This window comes from Lycium barbarum, chromosome 4 (assembly GCF_019175385.1).
Source record: "Lycium barbarum isolate Lr01 chromosome 4, ASM1917538v2, whole genome shotgun sequence".
Taxonomy (NCBI): Eukaryota; Viridiplantae; Streptophyta; class Magnoliopsida; order Solanales; family Solanaceae; genus Lycium; species Lycium barbarum.
This window is the reverse complement of record NC_083340.1, coordinates 101,903,296-101,927,636: the sequence shown is the minus strand read 5'-3', so window position 1 is coordinate 101,927,636 and position 24,341 is coordinate 101,903,296.

The following is a 24,341-nucleotide window of genomic DNA, read 5'->3' as shown; positions in this document are numbered from 1 at the left end:
GACGCTTCCGGTGTCGGATTTGGATGAGTATTGATGCAGCATGGTAAAGTTATTGCATATGCTTCGAGATAATTACGGAAACATGAAAGGAATTATCCAACTCATGATCTCGAATTGGCTGCAGTTATTCATGCCTTAAAAATATGGAGGCACTATTTGTATGGTGTGCATGTTGATATCTATACAGATCACAAAAGTCTTCAATACATTTTCTAGCAAAAGGAGTGAACCTGCGGCAGGGGCGGTGGTTAGAATTGTTAAAAGATTATGATGTGAACATTTTGTACCACCCTGGAAAAGCAAATGTAGTAGCCGATGCGCTTAGCCGCCGATCAATGAGCAGTTTATATGAAGTCCCTCCGGAAAAGAAAGAGATAGTTCATGAGCTCCACCAATTAGCTAATCTTGGAGTACGTGTAATCGATTTGGGTAATGTGGGGATTAGTATTAATGATCCCTCAGTTTCGTCCTTGGACATGGAAGTGAAAGAACGACAATATGAAGATCCTCAATTATGTTGTTACAGAGACACATCTTATGGAAAGGAGAAGTCTTCGTTTGAAGTTTCTACGGATGGAATTCTTAGATATCGAGGCAGGCTATGTGTGCCGAATGTAGTGGAATTGCGCCAACGAATTCTAGAAGAAGCACATTGTTCTCGGTATTCTATTCACCCACGTGCAACCAAAATGTATCATGATCTCATGATAATATATTGGTGGGATGGTATGAAGAGACATAGCGGAATTTGTAGCACAGTGTCCAAATGGAGATCCCTACTTGGAAATGGGAAGTGATTAACATGGATTTTATTGTGGGGTTACCTCGTTCCCGCGGCAAGTATGATTTTATATGGGTGATTGTGGATAGATTGACGAAAGCAGCCCATTTTCTTCCAGTTCGGACCACGTACTCAGCAGATGACTATGCGAGGTTATATCTCAAAGAAATTGTGCGATTTCATGGTATTCCATTATCTATTATCACAGATAGAGGAGCACAGTTTACAGCCAAGTTTTGGAAGTCCTTTCAAGAAAGTCTAGGCACTCAAGTGAAGCTTAGCACAGCCTTTCATCCGCAGACCGATGGACAAGCCGAGCGTACTATTCAGACCTTGGAAGATATGCTACGAGCGTGTGTGCTGGATTTCGGTGGAAGTTGGGATGATCATTTACCCTTAATTGAATTTGCATATAATAATAGTTACCATTCTAGTATTCAAATGGATCCATATAAAGCTTTATATGGGAGGAAATGTAGATCCCCAATCGGATGGTTTGAAATAGGAGAAGTACAGCTAGTAGGCCCCGAATTGTTTCAGCAAGCGGTGGAAAAACTTAAGGTGATCCGAGATCGATTGTTGACAGCCCAAAGTTGCCAAAAGTCTTATGCGGACAATCGCCGACGAGACTTGGAATTTCAAGCGGGTGATTGGGTATTTTTGAAAGTATCACCAATTAAATGGGTGATGAGATTTGGCAAGAAAGGGAACCTAAGTCCTAGATACATTAGACCCTATAGAATTATCCGCAAGGTGGGTCATGTCGCCTATGAATTGGATTTGCCTTCGGAGCTTGAATCAGTTCATTTTGTTTTCCATGTTTCGATGCTCCGCAAGTGTGTTGGATATCCCATGGGAATCATTCCGATTGATGATGTACAAGTGACAGAAAAGATAACCTATGAAGAAGTGCCTATTGCTATTCTAGACAGGCATGTGCGAAAACTTCGAAATAAAGAGGTAGCTTCAGTCAAAGTCTTATGGCAAAACAACAACCGAGAAGAAATGACTTGGGAAGCGGAAGAGAGTATGAAGTCCAAGTACCCACATTTATTCCAACCCCAGAGGAGATTCAAGATAAAATTCCAATAATATAAGGTGAGTATGCAATAAATGAAGTGTAATAATTAGAGTATCTGAACACCCCTATTTCTATCATTACTCAGATATTATATCCCCTACTTTCGGGAGCTTTCGTAAGTCTTTCTTAGAGTTTTATTGTGTTATGGCCCTATGAGGCAATGATATTGTGGGTTGTTATGACAGGATGGTAGTGCCGTATTACAGGGGAAACTCAGGCGAAATTTTCATAGAATCCCGAGTGTTTAACATTCGACCATAAATTGAAATACGGCCCGTAAACTGCGATCGTAAATCACCATGATCCCCAGCATACCTTTCTGGTTTGTTATGCTTAAATAAGACTACGAAATATGGCCCGTAAACTGGAATACGGACCGTAAACTGGGTTTACGACCACTGTGCACTTCAACTACTGTTCATTCCGGATCAGATTTTAAGTCATTAAAAGGAGACCCAAGCTCATTAAATTCATTTCATTTCCACGATACTTCTCTCTAGAAACCTCTAGAATACTCTCCATTCTTCACTACAAGAAAATCAAAGGAAATCCATGATCAATAACACCAAATCCATGAGACAAAGTGTATGAAACCTAGCTAAAGTTCATCTCTCTCAAGAAAACCCAAAGGAAGTGAAGTAGGGTTTTGGTGCTAGAGGAGTAATTCCATTCAAGGCTTGTTCAACCATCATCTAAGGTAGGTTTCATGACTAAACCATGTTATTTAAGGTATTGGAAGGATAAGATACTTGAATTGTAAAAAGACATAAGAAATGGGTCATTCATGAGTGAATAGTGTCATGGTTGGATGGTAGTTGGGTTGAGTTATGAATGTTGGAGTGTTGTGATTATGAATACGTTAAAAATGATATTTAGACCACGAAATAAGTATTACATATGAGGAAACGCGATAGTAAGCTATAACCATAAATGTGGAGAAATTGAAGAGAAATGGTGGATTGCGGTCAATGTATATAAATGATGATTGTTGATTGCGATATTGTGAATGTTGTTGTGAGTGTGTGGGAGTCGATATAGAATATGGGACAAGTAGTATAACCAAAGTAAGTGCTGCCCAATTTTCCCTAGAAATAGTAGCGCGTTCTTATAGTTGAATTAACTAACGTAGTGCGAATTCTCTCTTGAAGGTAGAAACGTGATATCGAAGGAGAACAAACAAGCGATAGCTTAGTTAAATGTCAAAGGTATGTGAGGATAGTCCTCTCTTTCTAATGGAATGAATCTTCTAGCATGATTTTCTTTCCTCTTCGTGAGCTCCTATATTTCGGAAAGCTAAAAGCCTATGTATGTGAGTAACTATATAAGATAAGAGATACATCATCAGTCCTATAATGATAATGATGAAATCTATTGCTTACACTCACCTTGTATGCTACTTCCTTCAAGGTGAGGCAGAACGTTAATAATTGCTCCATAATGAAATTGGGGGATCACGACCTTACGTCACCCCGATAAAGTAAAGTTGTTTTTAACCCTTATACATGTATTATGATAAGTATGTTAAGATAAGTATATTATGATGAGCATGCATGATGATGATATAACACCGCGCCTATTTGGCCGGGCAGTCACCGCCAAGGCGGGCATCTATGCGATACACCATGGCCAAATGGCATGGGCAGACACCACTAGTGGGCGGCATGAGATGATACCCCGGACGCGGGAGGCCTAGACGCAGGCTGATGTTATGATTATCTCACCGATCCTATGTGGACGGGCAGTTTATATATTTATGCGTACATGACATGATAATGATTATGAGTAAGCCAGCACGCACTATTTCTTTTACACTTGACAGTCCGATACAGTTATTCCATATTGACATTTCTTTTATATCATTGCCTTATTTCATTGTTTATGCCTCTCATACTCAGTACAATGTTCGTACTGACGTCCATTTTCTTTGGATGCTGTGTTCATGCCCACAGGTAGACAGGGAGGAGAGCTCGGCGCAGACCAATAGTAGCTATCAGCTGATTGAAAGCACTCCTTTGTTCAGAGGTTCTTATGATGATTCTCTTATGTATAGTCATATATATATATATGTATTTTGTGCATGACGGGGCCTTGTCCCGTCCTTATGTTTAGCACACCAGTAGAGGCTCGTAGATGCGCAGTGTGGGTTAGATGGTCTCACGAGGTTATTACTACGTATATATATATATATATATATATATATATATATATATATATATATATATATATATATATTATTTTGATAGCCGAGAAGCCTATGCATATAAAAGTATTTTATGTTCTCAAATAAAAAGATGATTTCCTTATGTCCCGAGTATAAATTGATAAAAGAGCATTAAATGAGTAAGTTGAGTAGTAGAACAAGTGGTGCTCGGTGGCTAACCCCGGGTACCCGTCACGGCCCTAGCTGGGTCCTGACAATTTTAGGAATAATTGACCTTCTTTCTTCTCTTGAATCGTGCGATAGAGCTATGTTATCAGGACCCCTTTTTCCTAATCGTGTGTTATGATTTTAGCAATGCCTATGAAGAGGAAAGCTACAACGGCCCAGAAGGGCAAGCCAGTGGCCGGAAGGACTTAACGGGAGCAACCGGTAGAGGTAGAAGAGGGTGAGTTGCATGACGAGGTTCTATCTCGGACCTCTCCTTCTCCACCCTTACCAGAGGAGCGTGAAGGGGCTTCAGCTCTAGCTCTAGTACCCCCAATCCCTCTGCCAGGTGCCTCAGGCCAGCAGATGACCGAGGCTATTCAGTTGCTGACTCAGTTGGTTGCCGCTCCGGCTCAGCGGCAAGGTGCGGGCCAAGGTGATGGAGCAGTTAGTGCACGAGCTCGCGATTTTATTTGTCTATATCCTCTAGAATTTTACGGGTCAAAGCTAGATGTAGACCCGCAGGGCTTTATAGATGAGGTGCTGAGGACACTATGAATAATACATGCTTCTGATACTGAGTCGGTTGAATTGGCTTCTTATAGACTGCGGGATGTGGCCGTCCATTTGTGCAACACTTAGATTTCTTCGCGAGGGGCAAATGTACCTCCCCTAGTATGGCAGGAGTTCGTGGATGCCTTCCTCCGACATTATCTTCAACCGGAAGTTTGACGGGCCCGAGCTGACAAGTTCTTGAATCTCAGGCAAGGGAATATGAGTGCTCGGTAATATTATCTCTGCTTGAATTCTTTGGCTAGCTATGCCTCAGCTATGGTAGCTCACATGGGGGACCGTGTACATCGTTTCGTGAGTGGGCTAGAACCAAGGACGTAGCTTTGGTTAAAGTCCAATGGAGAAACAATAACAAAGAGGAAATGACTTGGGAAGCTGAGGAGGATATGAAGTCCAAGTACCCGCATCTATTTCCACCTCCAGAAGAGCTTCAGACAGAGACACCAGCATTCTCAGGTATGTGATACTTCTTTAAATAACTTCTTGGTCGTGCGTGGCCGATATAATTATTAATGTTATGGCCTTGTGAGGCATTTTATAGTTTAGGTTGCTGTGACAGGATGATAGTGGTGCGTTTACAGGGGAAACCCTGGAAAAAATTTCATAGAAGTCCCAAAGAGCTTAACATTCGAGGACGAATGTTTCTAAGGGGGGAGGAATAATACACCTCGCAAGTTTTGTACATTTAGATTTGCTAGGTGTTAGTCGTTCAATTGTGGACATTAGAGTCACCTCCAAAGATATATGAGGTTATATGTGCTTAACTTGTGATTATGAGGGGCAATTTTTGCCCAAATTGGACAAAAGATATCTTTTAGTATATGAGGAGTTTTGGAGAAAAGAAAAAGCCTAAAGTGAATTTCAGGAAGTCTAGTTTCCAACGCAATAAACCACGCATTAATCCGACATCAGAATCAAGCGTTATGATCCATCTAAGACAGGCTGCCAGAGCAGGGATTAACTCAGCGCGAACACGCCTAGGGGTGGCGCGAACGCACAGAGAAGCCAGGGGACGACTCAGTACGAATGCACCCCAAGATGGAGTGAACGCGCTGAGTAATTTTTAGGTCGATTGAGGTAAACTCTGGAATGTTATAAAAGGGGGCTTACCCCCTGATTTTTCATTCCAAACACCCCTAAACCTCTCCAAATTTCTGAAAATTTCCCCCAATTTCCAAACATCAAATTTTTGCGCGAATTCAAGTTGTGACTGCGTATATTTGCGATTATAAAATCGTATTGGGACGAGTTTTGGTGAAAACTCAAGGTGGAAAGTGAAGGTATTACGGTTCTAGCATAAATAAGGTATGAGTCTTCCTTTATTGGTGTTGATTTAGGTTTAATTATGGAGATAAAGTTATTAAATAGTAGTATAACGAATCTGTTGGTTGAGAAATTGGATAAACATCGTGTGGGATGTTTTATGGAGTATTTTGGTATTGAGGATGATGTTATTGGTGTTGTGGTTGTTTTTGTTGTGTTGTTGTTGAAATTATGATTTCGGGCTAGGGATATAAACAGGGGAGATATTGCTGGAATTTTAGCAGATTCTAAAGGAGTTTGATTTAAAGACTTGAGATAGGCATATGACGATGAGTCTAACGGTAGTATAATTTCTCTTAATGTAGATTTACAAGTTTCGGAGAATAACCGTTAAGTAGTAGGAGATCTATCAGGTATGTTAAGGCTTGTCCTTTTCTTTCCGAAGGCATGACTCTTTTCTTATGATCCTGTATATCTGTTCCACAACGTCCCTATGTCGTAGATGCTAGAAGTTCTTGATTCTTAAGGTTTTTATAATGCTAAAGATGAGCATATTTAAGGATGATGATGATGATCCTATTTCTAGAAATTCCAAAGCTTATGAATTGATGCCATTATGAGACTATGGAGCTTATTTCCTGATTTCTTTAATTTTATTATTATTGTTGATCTCACCTTATGAATTTTTCCTTCGAGGTAAGGTATAACGATGATAATTGTTCCATAACATAAATCGGAGGTTACCGACCTTACCTAACTCCGATAAAATAACAACCTTTATTTGGGCTCTCATGCATGCTACTTATACTATATATATATATATATATATATATATGGGGAAAGGGCAAGGCGTTATATACGCATAGCCACCTGATCAGCTGGTATATTCTGATATCGCCCCGGACGCGGAATGCCTGGACGCGGGATCTGTGGGTATGGATCGGGCTGCACGTTCCGCAGCAATATTATTTATTTATGGATCGGGCTGCATGTTCCACAACAATACTGTCATATGCATATGAAAGGTGTTGTTTTAAAGAGAGCTAAGCATGAATGATATTTTCCTTATCAGGCAATCAGATGTATAGATTATCTTATGTTATGATATGTTCCTTATCTCTTATTATGTTGTCATTCACGCCTTACATACTCAGTACATTATTCGTACTGACGTCCCTTCGTGTGGACGCTGCGTTCATGTCTGCAGGTAGACAGGTAGATGGGCCTGATCCTTAAAAGCTTTGCTAGCGGAGTTTCAGAGAGGCTCTAATTGTTCCGGAGCTGTAGCTTATTAGTACTACTCTTTTGTATACATAGACTTGGGTATGGCAGAGTCCTGCACCGTCCTTATCGATTCTTGTATTCCATATATAGAGGCTCGTGGACCGATGTATGTATTTAGATACTCTATGGCCTTGTTGGCATATGTGGATGTATAGCATTTAGACCGTCTTGTTGGCTTATGTTTACGGGCATGGTTGCTGATGATCGCATAATAACGTGCCATTATATTGTGATACATGTCCTTGCAGAGTATGATGCATATGAGCTAACTTATGGCCCACCTAGAAATGATTATGAGATGTGTGTTTAGAGCTACTCGGTAGGTTAGCTCCGGGTGCCCGTCATGCCCCTATAGTTGGGTCGTGACAATTTAATTTTTAACATTACCCCTATTCTTAGAAAGCCCTAGAAACCTCTTCAAACATATTACAACATATTTCCAAGCCTAACCCAAAGATCCAAGTGCATATTAAAGTGGTTAAGGTTTCCAAGTGAGGTCTACACTTGTCTCCTCTTCTTGAAGATGTTTGGGTGAGTATTTTTAAGGTGGAGTAACCATGGAATTGAAGTGTTCTTGAATTTTGTGATAAGATTTCATCTTAGATCAGAGTTTATGAGTTTGGTTGGTAATTATGTTATGATTTGAGGAGCAGAAAATTGGAGGAAAGTTCCAATATACATTTGATGATATTTTGAGTTGTAAATTAACTTGAGTTATAATTATTAGTATGTTTTGAGCATAATCTTGTTATGAGGGATAATAATGATGTTAAGGAATTATCGTATACGAGTGTATAAGGGGTTGTATGAAGTTGTTGTTATGGATTGATTATTAAAAGAAGTTTTGGGATTAAATTGAGTATAGTTTGAATGTAATCTTTTGATTATGAAATTGTTGATATTTTATTGTGCTTTGGGAGTGTTTTGAAGATTGGAGGGAGTAGAAGATATAGGGTAGATGCTGCTCGAATTTCGGCAGATTCTAAGGGTTTAATTTGAAGGCTTAAGATAAGCATACGACGACAAGCCTAATAATAGTATGGATTTTCTTGAATGTAGATATACGAGCTTGGGAGGACAAGCGTCAGGTAGTTAAGGAGACCGAAAAGGTATGTTAAGGTTGTTCCTTCTTTTCTTGGCATGATTTCATATATGGTGAGAGCGTGATGAACCATGTGACTAGAGATTTGTCAGAATAGAGCTTGTCATATTGTTGCTTAGTTTCCGATTGTTATGTTATTCTTTCTGAGGGGCCATATCCCCTCCCTGTGTGCTTGAGTTTATAGAGAGACAGAAGAGACATGTTACAGTATCAGTGTTTTTCATCATATGCAGGATATACTGTATGAATTACATATATATATTTTTCTTTAGCCTGGCCACTTGGTCAGTGAGACAGATATGCCTTGCCACTTGGTCAGTGAGACAAATATGCCTGGCCTACAGGTCAGTGAGCCAGATATGCATGGCCTACGGGTCAGTGAGACAGACATGCCTGGCCTACGGGTCAGTGGGACAGATTGCTTGGCTTACTGGTTAGTGAGACAGATTGCCTCGCCTACGGGTCAGTGAGACAGACATGCCTCGCCTACGGGTCAGTGGGATAGATTGCTTGGCCTACGGGTCAGTGAGACAGATTGCCTGGACGACGGGTCAGTAAGATTTTTCTTTTGCCTGGCCACTTGGTCAGTGAGATATATAATAGCATTATATTGCATTTCATATCAGACAGGTCAGGTGAGATATTCAGGGCATTCTTTGCCCTCCAGATTGTATTGTTTTCAGTTATCCTTTGCATTACATATTCAGTACATCATTTCGTACCGACGTCCCTTTTGCCGGGGGGCACTGTGTTCATGCCCGCAGGTTCAGGTAGCCAGATAAGCGATCAAGCTCAGTAGGTCTTTCGCTCAGCTACAGACGGTGTGCTCCACTTGGCTCGGAGCTGCAGTCCCTTTTGGTACGCCATTTTCACATGTATATATGGGTACGACAGGGCCTTGTCCTGTCCTTTTTACAACTCGTACTCCATAGAGGTCTGTAGACAGTTGTGTGTTGTTGAGATATTATGTAGCCTTGTAGGTTCTTATTTTATTGTACTGCATATGTAGCGGCTTAGTCGGCTTGCACTGTTATCCTCAACCCGTATGTATCTATATATATATATATATATACTGGTTGCGAGTTCTTGATGCATGCAGGAGTTAGTATACCTCAGTTACAAATTATATGGGTCACCATGTTGCTCAGCAAGATGCAAGTACGAGTTTAGGGGTGCTTGGTCAGTAGTGGTCGGGCACTCGTCAGAGCTCATCGGCTCGGGTCGTGACAAAATTGGTATCAGAGCAGTTCTGTCCTAGGGATGTCTACAGACCATGTCAAGTAGAGTCTTGTTTATAGGTATGAAACGCGCCACACTTATAAATAGGAGGCTATATGGCATTTAGGAATCATTGACGTTCATTTCTATCTTATATCGTACAATAGAGCCAGAGTCTAGGAAAGATCATTCCTGATCCTCTTTTCCTGTAGGTAAGTGCAGATTGATATAGATGAATAGGTCGGCTTCTGATAGTAGGGGTATAGAGAAGGCCCCCAGGGTGGACTTCGGACCATGGGAACCAGGACAGATTAAGAGGAGTCTTAGTTACTCCATTTGGACATATCCTTTTGAGGATAATGAGATGATTTCCCTAGAGCATGTGACTTCTATGGAGGAGGATTCGTCAGAGGATAGCTGACACACTAGTGGAGCAGGAGGCTCTTAAGGCTAAACCATATTTGGCCCCTCCAGTTTCTCCTATGATTGAGCATTACGTCAGAGCAGCCACAAGTGTAAGTGTTACGGGGTATTCTAGCCCTCAGTCTTGGCCTTCAGTTAATCAGGAGTTGCCAGAGTATTCATATGCTTCGGACTATGATGGGGGAGGTGAAGATGGTCAGTCGAGTAGATGGTGGGAGGATGATGAGAGGGATATTTCACTTTATAGTCCCCAAGACCTGGATCAGTACATGCCAGTCACAGGTATGCAGATCATCTCATTGGAACTCTTTATGTTATGTGCGATTACTATGGGATATCCTCTAATGGTCGACAATCGGGGATTTTAAGGAAATCAATAATTGAAGTATTTATGGGTAATTGCGACTAAGACATTTCTGCTACCACTATTTTTCAAGTCATTTTAATATACAAGTTGTTTATTAGTATGGAAATGTTGAGAAAGGCTAAGGGTAAAAAGGGAAATTCACAAGGTGGTTCATGGTAATATCGAGGAAGGCTAGGGGCAAAAAGGGAATTTCACAAAATGTTCAAGAAGGTTCTTAATAAGGGACACTTGTGGCCATGTGGTCCCCACCCCTTGGCTTGGCCAATTGCCTCAAGCCACAAGGGGGGACATGTGTCCACTTGGTATTAGAAGTAACTATGTATATATATAGACAGAGAGGACATAACAAGACATATTCATCTTCATGAAAATTCAAGAAACTTGAAGGAAAAGAAACTAAGAGGCATTCGGCCATGGATCAAAAAATTGAGGCCATAGAAATTGATCAATAAAATTATTTTCTTCTAGTATTCCAACCAATTGGAACGTCCCTAATAACATGGAGTAGTGGTTGGAGCAAGCAAAGCATTCATTGGTGCAATTTATCCACCCTAGCCGAGTGGAGAAGTCAAAGAATAAAGGTAAGATTTAATCTCCTTTCCTATGTGTTAGAGATGATTTGTGAGTGTTGAAATATGTAGAAATGGATGGAATTCATGGTACATGTGTATGTGGATTGTGGCCATGTAGGTGTGTGTTGTGCAGGAGTGATGAACTTATTTTAATTAGTATTTGATTGTTGTAGTTGTGGATTCCATGATGAAAATGAAGGTTTGGTGACTTGAATGAAGTTGTAATCTTTATGGGATTGTGGTAGAAGCTAATGTGATTTTAATATAGTTTCTTGTAATTATGAGAATGAAGTTGTTAATGCATAGACTATTGTTATAGTTCATGAATTTGGAAGGAAAGAATGTGTTGTTGTTGGTTATGTTGAGTTGAGAAGGGTTCGGGTGGTAGATATAATTCATGAATTTGAAAGAAGGAAATGTGTTGCTATTGTTCTTGTTGAATTTGGAAGGTTTCGGGTGAAATGGTATGTTGGTTGGGTTGTTTTGAATATTGTGTGAATTGTTTGAAGTGTTCTTGAATTTTGTTTGTAAGGTCTTGGGCAAGTATTTGAATGTGTAATTATTGATGTTGGCTTGATTATATGTGGTTGAATGGAATGTAAATGAAATGCCGTCAAATTGTGTAGAAAGGGTTGCTAGTGTTAGAATGCACTTTGAATTGATTGTTGGAGTTGGAGATATGATTGTTGGTATTGTTGTTGATGATTTGGCCGAGTTGAATTCTCGGATTGTTGTTGATAATTTGGCCAAGTTGAATTCTTGAGGTTGGTTGTATTTACAGGGGAAATGCTGCCGAAATTTTGGCAAATTATAAATGAATTCGTTTGAAGGACTAAGACAAGTATATGACGATGAGTCTAATGATTGTGTAAATCTTCTTGAATGTAGACTAGCGATAGCGAGCTTGGACAATTAAGCGTAGCTAATAGGACGTGGAGCAGGTATGTAAGGCTTACCCTTTCTTTCTTTTGACATGATCCTTGTGAAACAAACAGACAAAGTATATGTATGATTTCAAAGAAACTCCTATTCTTAGAGCCACAAGGATGGCTAATGTTTTTGACTTCTGAAAACTGTTTTGCTATGTCTGGATACGTGTGTAAGGTTCCAAAAGTTCTATTTTGATTTGATCCATAACGGTATTCGAAAGGTACTTGATATGACTATTGCTTTGATTTTCCAAAGATAGCTTCTGAAACGTTCGTAGAGGTTTCTGTACTAAAATGTCCATAACTTTCTTGTACTAACTCGGATTGCCTCGAAACTTGTTTATGATCTTTCACGTGTCGTTTGTATAGTTATTCATCGAGTCTTAAAAATAGATTTATGTGCATATGGTTTCTCACTACTCTGCTCGTGCATGCCTCAATGCATCTTTCACTGAGTCCCGGGCCGGGTATGTTATCGTGCGCACTCCACTGCATTGTTCACCGAGTCCCTCATTAGAGGGCCGGGTACGGTATATGTAATGATTATGGCACCGAGTCCCATGATGGGCCGGGAACGGTATATGTGCACATGACTCCATTCACCGAGTCCCTCACTAGAGGGCCGGGTACGGTATATATGTATATATATATATATATGCATGCATGATGATATGATAATGTGATGACATGATTTCGTCCACCGAGTCCCATAATGGGCCGGGTACGGTATATGATAATGGTATGCATAATTTTCATTTTGGAAAGGCAAATGCATTGATGCTTTTAAAAGTCATATTTGTTTCTGGTAAATCTCCGTTGTGTTATGATCCTCTTTACTGTATCTCATGCCTTACATGCTCAGTACATATTCCGTACTGACCCCCTTTCTTCGGGGGCTGCGTTTCATGCCGCGCAGGTACACCAAGATGAGTAGAAGCCATTATAGAAGATGTTCCAGCGGAATTGGCAAGCTCCATTTGCTCCTGGAGTGTTGCTGAGTCAGAATATTCATGCTATGGTATTTGGATCGATGTTAGAGACTTTGCAGACAGAGTCGTGGGTATAGTGTGTCAGTCTTTTAAGCGGCTCCACCAACCGATATGTCATTATGTATTATGTTACAGATTCCTTGTGATTACAGATTTACTTGCCTTGAGAACGACGAAAAGAATGCTTCTGAAAGCCCTTATTATGTATTTCATTTTTGTTTGAGTTCGGAGTCCAAAGCGAGTATGTGTGTAGTAAGAGTCAGCGGGTTCGCTCGGCCCTAAGTAAGGGTCGGGTGCCCATCACACCATAGCGAGATTAGGGTTTGACACCTGTGTTGACTTGTGGTTATGACAATTTGCTAGATAATTGGAGCTCCAAAGGTTATGATAGCATTTATCCAAGCAAGAGAGTAAAGGACTTTTCCAACCATAGGGGAAATGCATTATAGAGTTTTATTTGGGTTTCCATTAGAATTTCAAATTGATTTTTAAAAGATATGTGACAAAAGACCATGCAGCAGTAAAAAGGACAAGTGTGATCCTTATAAGAAGGCTTACCTTGATTTTTCAGACAACTGTGGTGAAGGTCACCTGACAACAGAAAAAATGAGAGCGATGTCGGCTTATGAATAAAATGGAATGAAGAGTAGGTGTTCGAGACGAGATCATTCGTTAAGTATATATTGCCAGAGGTTCATAGTTAGGACTTAGAAATAATGTTAAGAAGTCCTATAGATTCAGACGTACGAAAATATGTGATATGATCCTACTTGGCACACTTCACTTCAAGACATCCACCCAAGGCCAAGTCATGGAACTTCAAACTCTACAAGCGGTGTGGATGACAAGGATGGCATGGAAGGCCTTTGGAGGCTCCTACAAGCCACACAAGATGGCTTACGATATGTGGAAGGTAGCTTGGGCGAGGCTTGGAGAAGAAGCTACTAGAAAGGAGGCTCAAGAGTGGCTAGAAGTGCAAAGGGGTAGAAATGCAGATGTGGCTAGACGTGCAAAACAAGAGGCATAGATGCAAATGGTCACAATTGCAAGCTTTGAGGATTGGATGATGGCTATATGTGCAAGACAGAGTCTTTTCAACTTTCAAGTCAACATCCAACTAACCAAACAAGGCCCTTGCCTCATTAAGGGCAATAATGTAATAGTTAGGTTTCTTTTTATTTCCTAGAAGTATAAGTAAGAGGATGACCCTCATTTACACTTAGACTTTGATGATGAATATTTGAGAGATACTTATATTTTGAGTGATAGATTGTTAGGTAGACTGTAGTGTTAGTTTAGTCATATGATGGTGGATTCCATTGTTGGTTGTAGAAACTTTTATTTCAAATGAATTCATGAAGATTGTTCATTTGTAGATTTCAAGTGAACTTCTTGCCTTGATTCATATTTCTTTGGTTCTTTTGGGTGTTTGAATTCAAATTAGAAGGTTTTAGGTTTAATATACCTAGATTTGTCTATAGGATTCCCCCATTCAGGTCAAGTATCTATCCCTCTATTTCTCATCTTTTTTCTTCGTATCCTTTAATTTTCCGCTTTTGAATTGATTTCGCTTCATCCCCAAATCGATTGGTTATCATTTGGTATCAGAGTAAGGTTAAGGAGTTGTTCTATCAATTCTTCAATCCTTGGTTGAACAAAAAAAAATCAAGAAAAAATAAAAAATTGGTGTTTTGATGTTTGTTTGTTGGATTTGAGGTTGAACCGGTGTTTATTGCTAGCTAAAATCTCGAAATCCGAAGTTTGGAGTGGTTTGGTGAAGATTGGAACATTTCACCATTGTTAGGGTTTTGAAGCTCTTGAAGAACTTGGGAAAAATAGGTGTTCTTCGATTTTGAGTTCGAATTGAGTGTTCTTAAGGCTAGATTTGAACTTATTGGCATCAAATCTCGTAGGCTACAAAGTTTGGAGGCATTTGAAGGTGTTTGGAAGAGATTTGAGTTTTCCACCATTGAAGGACCTTCAAAGCTTGAAAAAAAATTCACAGTGGGTTTGTTGGTTGGGGGCTTAATTGGGTCTAATTATTATTGGGCTTTGTTCTCCTAGTTGAAGGGAGCTTGTATCCAAAATTTGGGAACAATTGGAGTTGATTTGAGCATAGTTGGAAATTTGGGTGTTCTTGAGCAATCTTCATATCTTCAAAGGAAGAAGACACCCATAAGGGAAGTTTTGATCCAAAATTTCAAGTGCAAAAGTTGAAAAGTGTTTTTCTAGCCCAAAAAGGAAAATACTAGGTTTAGTGGGCCCAAATACAAGGAATAATCAGAAAAAGAAACATCCAAACAAATCCCAAGAGAAAAAATTAAAGTCACAAAAGTTGTCTCGTATGCAACATATGCGAGTAGTATATTGCGTCGCATATAGCGCCTGCTAGTTGCATATGGTGTAGCATTCTTTGACAGAGGGTTGAAATGTTTTGTCTGGCATCTAATTCTAGGCGCAAGTCACCATAGCATGTTGAACATGCGAGTAGCATGTGCTGCACAGGTTTAGCATGTTGCGCGTTTCAGGTTTTTCAACTTTAATTCTCTTTCGATTCCATTCCTAATCATTTCTTTGATTCTTTTAACTACTTAACAACTAGTAATTGGTCCTTACTTGGTTGTTAACTAGTTCTAGAGTCCTTAATTTCCTTCGTGCCAATTCATTTCAAGCTTTTCTCGTTTTAATATTGTTGAAACTTCTTGGCTCAAGTCCTTTTGCTTTATCGAGTCGTCCGTCTTTCGATTTAACAAGAATCTATTCCTCCACAAAGGTTAGAAATCTTGTGAATTGATTTGGATTAAAAGGGGTTCTTGACAAACTTGGAAGAAGCTTTAGGTTGAGAGGTAAGCTTCAGTGCAAATACGAGTGACGTGAGGAACTTTACTACTAATCTTGTTTGCTCGTTATGTAGGTACAAGAAGAGGAGACATAAAGAGAAGGAGAGATAAGGGTGTCATCCATAGCCTCCGAGTCTTGTGGAGATGATTTTAAAGGTTATGCATCTAGCAATAGAGGGTATGACTATGATGAATATAGGGGTGGTGAGGGAGATGACATGGGAAATGAGGATCACTATTCTCACAATAAATATGATGGTGATGGTGCTCATGAGTTGTATGAGGAACATGGTCGATAATGTTACACCTTGTAGTTTTGGATGCTGGGGTTCGTTAGGTGTTAGTTGTTTTAATTGCAATCTGGAGTGATATGCGCCTATCTTATGGATATGAGGGTTTAAGATCATGTATGAGAAGTATCGGAAAGACTGGAGGTCGAATGGGAGAAGAATGAAAATCTGGTTGGACTGGGCAGAATTACCCTATGCGTACGTGACATAGCCTCGCGTTCGCGATGGCCAGGAAAATTCCAGACCATCACGTTCGCGAAGACCAGTTGTTAAGTCGGTTCCACCGAATTTGGCCACCTATATAAAGGGGTAAAACCCCCATTTTCATCAGATTTGGTCCAAGAAAAACCCAGAAAATAGTTGAGGGGTGAGGATAGCATAAAATTGAGTGAATTCTAAGTGGCAGAGTGTAGGTTTAGGTTCAGATAGCGCACAGCGGTAATTGTAGTATTATTTTGTGGCGGATTTTGATTTGGATCCTAGGCGAATACTGAAGATATTGCGGTTTTAATGAGAATAAGGTATGGCTCTCTTCTTGTTGATATTAATCTTGGTTTCTTTACGAAGATAGAGTGGTTAAATAATTGTATAGTAAGTTGTTAGTTATGGAAGTTGGAAAACAACGTGTGGGCTGTTTTATGGAATATATTTGTGTTGGAAATGATGTTATTGATGTTGGTATTGTTGTTGTTGGTGGTGGTGGTTACTGAGTTGAGGTTTCGGGCTAGGCATATAAGCATGGGAGGTGCTGTCCGATTTTCGGCAGGATATAGAACAGTTTAACTTGAAAGCTTAGCACAAGTATGCTATGATGAGTCTAACGATAATGTGAATCCTCTTAAATGTAAACTTGCGAGCTCGGACGAATAAGTGTAGAGCTTTTATGCACACTATTTACATTATGTATATGAATATGGTATATACTAACTTATATGGATCGGGTCGTACGTTCCTCGGCACTAACTTATATTGATTGTGTCGTACAGTCCTCAGCACTAACTTATATGGATCGGGTCGTATGTTCCTCGGCACTAACTTATATGGATCGGGTCGTACGTTCCTCGGCAGTAACTTTTATCGATCGGGCCGTATGTTCCTCGGCACTAACTTATATGGATCTGGTCGTACGTTCCTCGGCACTAACTTATATGGATCGGGCAGTACGTTCCACAGCACTAACATTTATGGATCGAGTTGCACGTTCCGCAACACTAATACTTATATTATATGTGTGTGTACATATATATATATATATATATATATATATATATATATATGGGTTATTGTGTACATATGATTTTAAGATGTACAAGTTATCCCTCCTATTCCATGTTACCTTTCATATCTGCACATGTTATTATTTATGTCCTACACACTCAGTACATTATTCGTACTGAGCCCCTTTCTTCGGGGGCTACGTTTCATACCCGCAGGTAGAGATGCTCAGTTTGGTGATACTCTGGCTTAGGACTTCTGCTCAGCTGCTTGGAGAGCTCCATTGTTCCGAAGCTTGAGTCATTTTAGTACAGATCCTTTTGACATAGACTTTGTTATACTCTTAGAGGTCTGTAGACATATGTGGGTTGTATATTGTCAGGACCCAACCCCGTAGGTCGTGACTAGTGCCCGACCTGGACACTCATATACGTACCTGTTATACATAGTCAAACTGAAGCTAAAATCAATATGGAAACTTGCAAAGGAACTCCAGAGGTTCGTAACGTTATCATATATACACATACTCTGATAACCTGTCTCCTGAGGAGTCATAACTAATCAAAACATAATATGATACGCAAGCCGACAAGGCTGCCACTACATATCAATATCATACGCAAGCAAACACGGCTGCCACAACATATCAATATCATACGCAAGCCGACAAGGCTGCCACAACATGTCAATATCCATAGCACATCGTATAGACACAGCTGAACAAACTTATACACAACCCACACATATGTCTACAAACCTCTAAGAGTATCGGTAGTGAAATATGACGGGACAGGGCCCCGCCGTATCCCTGGATAAACATATACATTTACATCATAAGATTTGTACCAAAAGTCTAGGCTCCGGAACAACAGAGCTCGCCAAGAAAGCTGAGTGGAAGTCCTATGCTGAAGGGTCACCAAACTGACTATCTGTACCTGCGGGCATGAAACGCAGCCCCCCGAAGAAAGGGGGTATGTACGAGATATGTACTGAGTATATAAAGCATGAAATACATTAAGGAAGATCATAACTGAAGTAGAGATTCCAGGAGCCAAGTATGATAATCAGGAAATCACTGCACTTGTGCCTTACGAAACAAAATCATGCATATCATTATCATATAACATACCCGGCCAATTATGGGACTCGGTGACATAATCATATCATCATATATATATATATATATATATATATATATATACCGTACCCGACCCTCTAGTGAGGGACTCAGTGAATAAAGTCGTGTACACGTATACCGTACCCGGCCCATCATGTGACTCGGTGCCATAATCATGTCATCATATCATCATATCATCATATACACATACCGTACCCGGCCCATCATGGGACTCGGTGAACAATGCAGTGAAACTTCGCACGAGAACATACCCGGCCCGGGACTCGGTGAATGATATATTAACGGCATGCACGAGCAGAATATCATGAGCAACCATATGCAAACTAAATCATCATCTGAGACTCAATATAATAAGTAGAATAACTAACGCTCGAGTATCAAAGGCGATAGTCATGTTGAGTACCCTTTAAATGTCACAATGGATTATATCAAAATAGGATGCCTGAAATCATAGACACGTATCAAGACATAATAAAATAAGTTATGGGAATCAAGAACTAATATTAGCCATCCTAGTGGCTCTAAGAATAGGAGTTTCTTTGGAGTCATATACACGTCGTCTATTTGTTTCATAAAGATCATGCCAAAAAGAAAGAAGGGATAGCTTTACATACCTCATCGCTTCTCAAATTAACCATAACTTAGGTCTCGGCTTCACCAATCTACAAACAATACCAAATATGCCAATAATCAAATTAGGATTCTCTTTCAAACTAATCCTTAATTACTTAGAAATCTAACGATATTTGGGTAGCATCTTCCTTAAAAACCTAATAATCCTCATGATTCCAATTTAGCAAAAATATCAATCCAACTGCCAACATCAATATCAACAACTACATATTCAAATAGAATCAAATCCATTCTCAAATCACCTCCAAAAAAACCCAATATACATTCCTATACCGATGCTTGTATACACTTCTTTATTTTCGTATATACATAGTACAACAACAAACACAACAACAACAACTACAGCCAATCCCACAATATTCCAGCCCATAAATCAATTAATAACAACCACCAAACAGCCCACATGATAACAATAACAATTTATTCGATTTCCCGATAATTTCGTAGTTCCCGTCTCTCAATTTAACTATATCTAGTAGTGGAGAATTCTTACCTTATATTCCAAGAAATACTTTTTTTCCACCTTACTTTATTACGAAAAAACTCAGAGTCAACAATACGGCAAAATGGAACAACGAGATTGAAGTGGTGCTCAAAACCCGCATGTGGTCCTTGAGAAAATTTACACCGTGCTTCCTTAAAATTGGGTCTCATGTAGCTGTTAAGAAGTGAAAGTTACGTTGCTTGCTTGCTACATATTTAGAGACAATATTGAGTTAAGAGAATGGTACAATTTAAAGTGCGAAAATTAGACTTCCCCTAGTACGAATAGTTGCTGCCAATATAATCCCTCATCAACCTTTTCATGAACTAAAGCAATGTCTTCAAACATAATTCTTATTCAAGGATTTGGGGTCCACCAGATTAGCAAAGACGTACTCATCCATCCAAAAATTCCGCTCATTACCATTAGTACATTAGTCACTTGCTATCTCCTTTTCACTGATGCCATGTGTACTTGTTACTTTTTATTTTGTGATGTCGTGTGGACTTCTTGCCCCTATAATCTTTATCCACATGATTCCTCAATTACTTTTCCGCCTCACCCCATAATCTCTCACTAATGAATTATAAACATAATTAATTCGCTGAATTGACACTTATATAGTAATCATATTATTTTATTTTATTTTAATACACTTCATATACTCATTACCATGACAATGTAATGAAACACTAGTCCATAGCCTCATTTTTCATACATAAAATATTATCTTCAATCATCGTCGTCATACTTTTTATGTCCTAAAATCATTTTGGGATTTCATCCTTTTATGCACCGAGCTCTTAATTTACATGCTTGAATATGACCAAATCCTCCAGGCTCGGGTAAATTTTCTCATGTTGGACGGTTCAATTTCCTAGTCCAAAAATATGGGGTATTATAGCTCGGACCGTATTTCACTCAAATAAATTTCGAACCCCGACAAAACTTATTTTCTTAGATTTGTTTAACTTCAAATATTTATAACACATCTGTACCATCACTACAACCACCCATAACCCTGGGAGGATAACCTCATTTTCGTTACTAATATCATTTAACTCGCACGCTTTCCCACGCATGAAAATACGGGATATGACATCCTTCCCCCTTTAGAGCATTCGTCCTCGAATGTTAAACTAGTCCTATATAAGTATACTGGTTATGGTGATCTTATAACAAATCAATTCTAATTAGAACTTGTCTAACACGCCATGCCTCTCTTTTCTTGCTTAACTTAATACCATTTTCCATCTGACATCAGTTATTATTGAATTTCCAAAAAAAATTGGTCCTAATTTAGCTATTTCCGTAATTGGCTGCAACTTACTATATCCATATACGTTTGAGGCTTTGGTCGAGTATTTCTTGTTGTGAAGTCATCTTTTAATCCTTTGATATGCACTATCTTAACATTCCCCTTTGAATAGTTGAAAACGAGTTTTCTTCTTAGTAATGAATCTCAGTTGCAACACTTCTTTGACACCTCAGGAATATCATTTCAAGAGATATAAGTGAGTCACTCTCCTAATATGATTCTTCTTGATATTTGAACTCGTCGATCCCCCTTTGACTCAATTAGTATAGAAACCTTTCGCGATTACTTAATAATTAGGAACCTTCTTCTTATATTTAGAATCCTCTTCGGGTGTCTCTTCTCACTTAACTTATATCTAAATTAAGGTTAAAATACATGACGATACTAAGGGGTTTTAAATCTCATGTAAATCCCATAATGCATCTCTCGAGAGCACTCTTTTTGAGGAAAAAACTTGCCTCACATTGTAAGTGAACACTTGTATAGGTAGCATTCCTATCATCACGTTGAGGTGCTACCTCTCTTCTATCATATGCCCATTTGTCAAATCTGCTTCATATTTGCATCTCTTTATGAAGTGTTATCTTGAACCTTCCGTCCCTCTTACCATTTCATTCTTACGTTTATGCTTGTCGTATCACCTTGTAATGTCGAAGGTCAATTTTTCCTTCGTTGTATAATGTCTATAACTATCTCACCATAGGATAGATGCCCTTGTCATAGTGTTCTTCGTCACAAATTTATTGAGACCCATAGGACATCTTATGTATTAGCCCCTTTTTTTGTAATATAGCTCATAACTAATCCTTCTGTTACAATCCAAACTTAAGGTGCCCGTCCTTTTGTTTGTTCTCTTTAAATTCCCTGTCATCCAGTAACACGCTTGTTCTGATCGTCTCGCTTAAACCATTTCCCTTAATCCAACCTATAACACTTTAGGCATATTATCTCGTGTCGTTTCTTTATCTTTAATTCAAACTCTTGTATTGCCTCTTTACTCAGATTTTGCTCTTATTTTTTTTTGTCACACATTATGTTGCAAAGAATATGCGAAGGCGCTCCAATCAGGCCGAGAAATACCTTAGCGTCGTCTCACTAGTCTTTATGCAGACCTTACATTCTTCTCTCGTATCTTTCAATTGATATCGGGGCGCAACTATGGCTTTTGCCCTCAGTACTAATCCTACCCCGGTACTTTGGTTCAAACCATCTTACACCTTTCCTTGATGTATCCCAAAATATCGCAATCGCATTGTTATTACTGAATCCTTACTCTTCTTATCAAGTACTCACTTGATCTCATTCTTAGCATACAAATATTCGTCGGTTGCATAACTATTGTTGTACCATTTGTATAAAATAGATCCGATCCTAGTCATAGTCCTTCCTTCTTCTTGTTCATTATACTTTACATATTTCATTCGTACCAAAACGCGTTCGTAGTCTATCTTGTCATACTCCTTTTCCTTGATTCACTCTTTGACTTTCTCATATCCTACTATAGGAGATTTTCTGTCCCTCCTCCTTTGCTACTTATAAGTCACCATATCATTAGCAAACAACTCCATTGCCAACATTTTAGCCTCTAATCCAGTATAGCATTGCTGTCCTTTATAATATCTCTTAAGTTACTCGTTACTATTCTTTTGTCGTACTCTTGCTTTTTATAAGCGCCCAATTTTTAATGTCATGTCATTCAAGATCTTTACAGATAACTCTCAGCACTGTTTCAAATACCATCCTGACTTCTATCCGCTTATTACTGACTCTCAGATCTTACTAACTTGTTTCAACAAGGGATTTCACTTGAAGTTTAAGCATCCATACCAAATATATTGTAGTACCAATTGTTTCCATCTTACACTTGCATTTCTTTTATCCGCTTCCCCCCTTAAAGGTATACTTATACCATTATCTGTTTATATTCTGCTCTATGTCCCTATTTCCAATCTCAAATTCATCTGATCTTTTTTTTTTTTCAATTCACTTGGTATACTGTACCATATCTATGACCTCCCTTTATAATTTATAACTTGCTTATTCACGTACGAAACCTTAACAAAATCGTGAAGCGACAAGAACCTCTTCATATATAGTATAAAATCTCATCTGACCATTTGTACTCGAGTATTGCAATCCACGTAGCAATTCATCCAAGGCCACATTCCACTTACTCCAATCAGTAATTAATTAGTACTTATAGTCGTTCCAAATCCTCAATTAGGTGGCACTTATATCCTAGTGACAAGTGTCCCAAGTCTTCTTGTAACATCACATTTGCCCCAAGTCGTTAGATGGTAGTGGACTCTTTCCTCTCCTTGTAAAGCTTAGAACCCCTTACTAGCAATAGCCACCTTCTTTAATCGTTTAATTCGTATACCCCTCTTAACCATCCAGTCATGAAACTAGTCATGAGAATGTACAGGGTACATGAACTCCTGGACACCACTCTTGGGCTTTAGTCTTCGTGTTACAATGCCCATCTATCATGGTCCATCGTAGATTGCCCCAGGGTATAAAAGTACTATAGTCATGTGAGCTTACCTTAGATAAAGTGTTTCTACTCTCATCCTTTTCTTGCGGTCAATTTCAAGCCTTATCCTTAGTGTCGACTTTATTGTTTCCAACTTGATAATTCCCTTATCTCAGACTTTTCTTTCACCATTGTTATAAATCCTTTGTCATGATCGTCACCTTGATAACTCCTGCGATACTAATTTCTTAGCAATATAACTAATTCAACACGAATACACCATAGTCCATCAACCGCAACAATACAATTACTTAGTTATAACTACACCTTTAAGTTTGTGGATGTATATTTCCCCTTTTACTCGTACTCAATTCATTACGTCTATCTTCGGTGCTTCCTTTAGTATTCCTTTCCATTTCTTCAGTCTATGTCCATCTTTCGTTCTGTGCACGAGGAATCTCATGCTACCCCTGTATCCTTTGGAAAACACCACTCCTGCATAATCCCTTTCTCTTTTTTAGAACGTGTTCTGTTCATCCCTTTTTGCTCTTACCATACTAGTCATTTTCTGGCACTCATTCTGCTTCGTTGCTCGTCTTTTCTGTAGTTTGGTCTTTCACAGTTCCGTCGCTTATATTACTCGTCTTCTTAGCTATACATGTCATAACCCATCGCTACACTGTTATCCCACTCGCTTTCTCCTTATTTTCGTCTTTCAATTAACTCCTTCTCTTCCTGTGCTTGCTTTCACTTTCGCTACCACATGATCTCTATTATGAAATTTCCCTATAGGACTTTGTAAGTATTTCTTATTCGTTCTATACTTTTCCTTTCCATTTCACATTTGCCCTTCCACTTTAGTCGCATAGATCACGTCATCTCTTTTAGTCACCCTCACTAGGCTTTACTCATTTTCATAACAATCTTTATTGTATCAACATAATATCCTGTTCGTAATCAATCCTGTGGTATAACACTTCTCTACCTTAAGGATTCACGATTC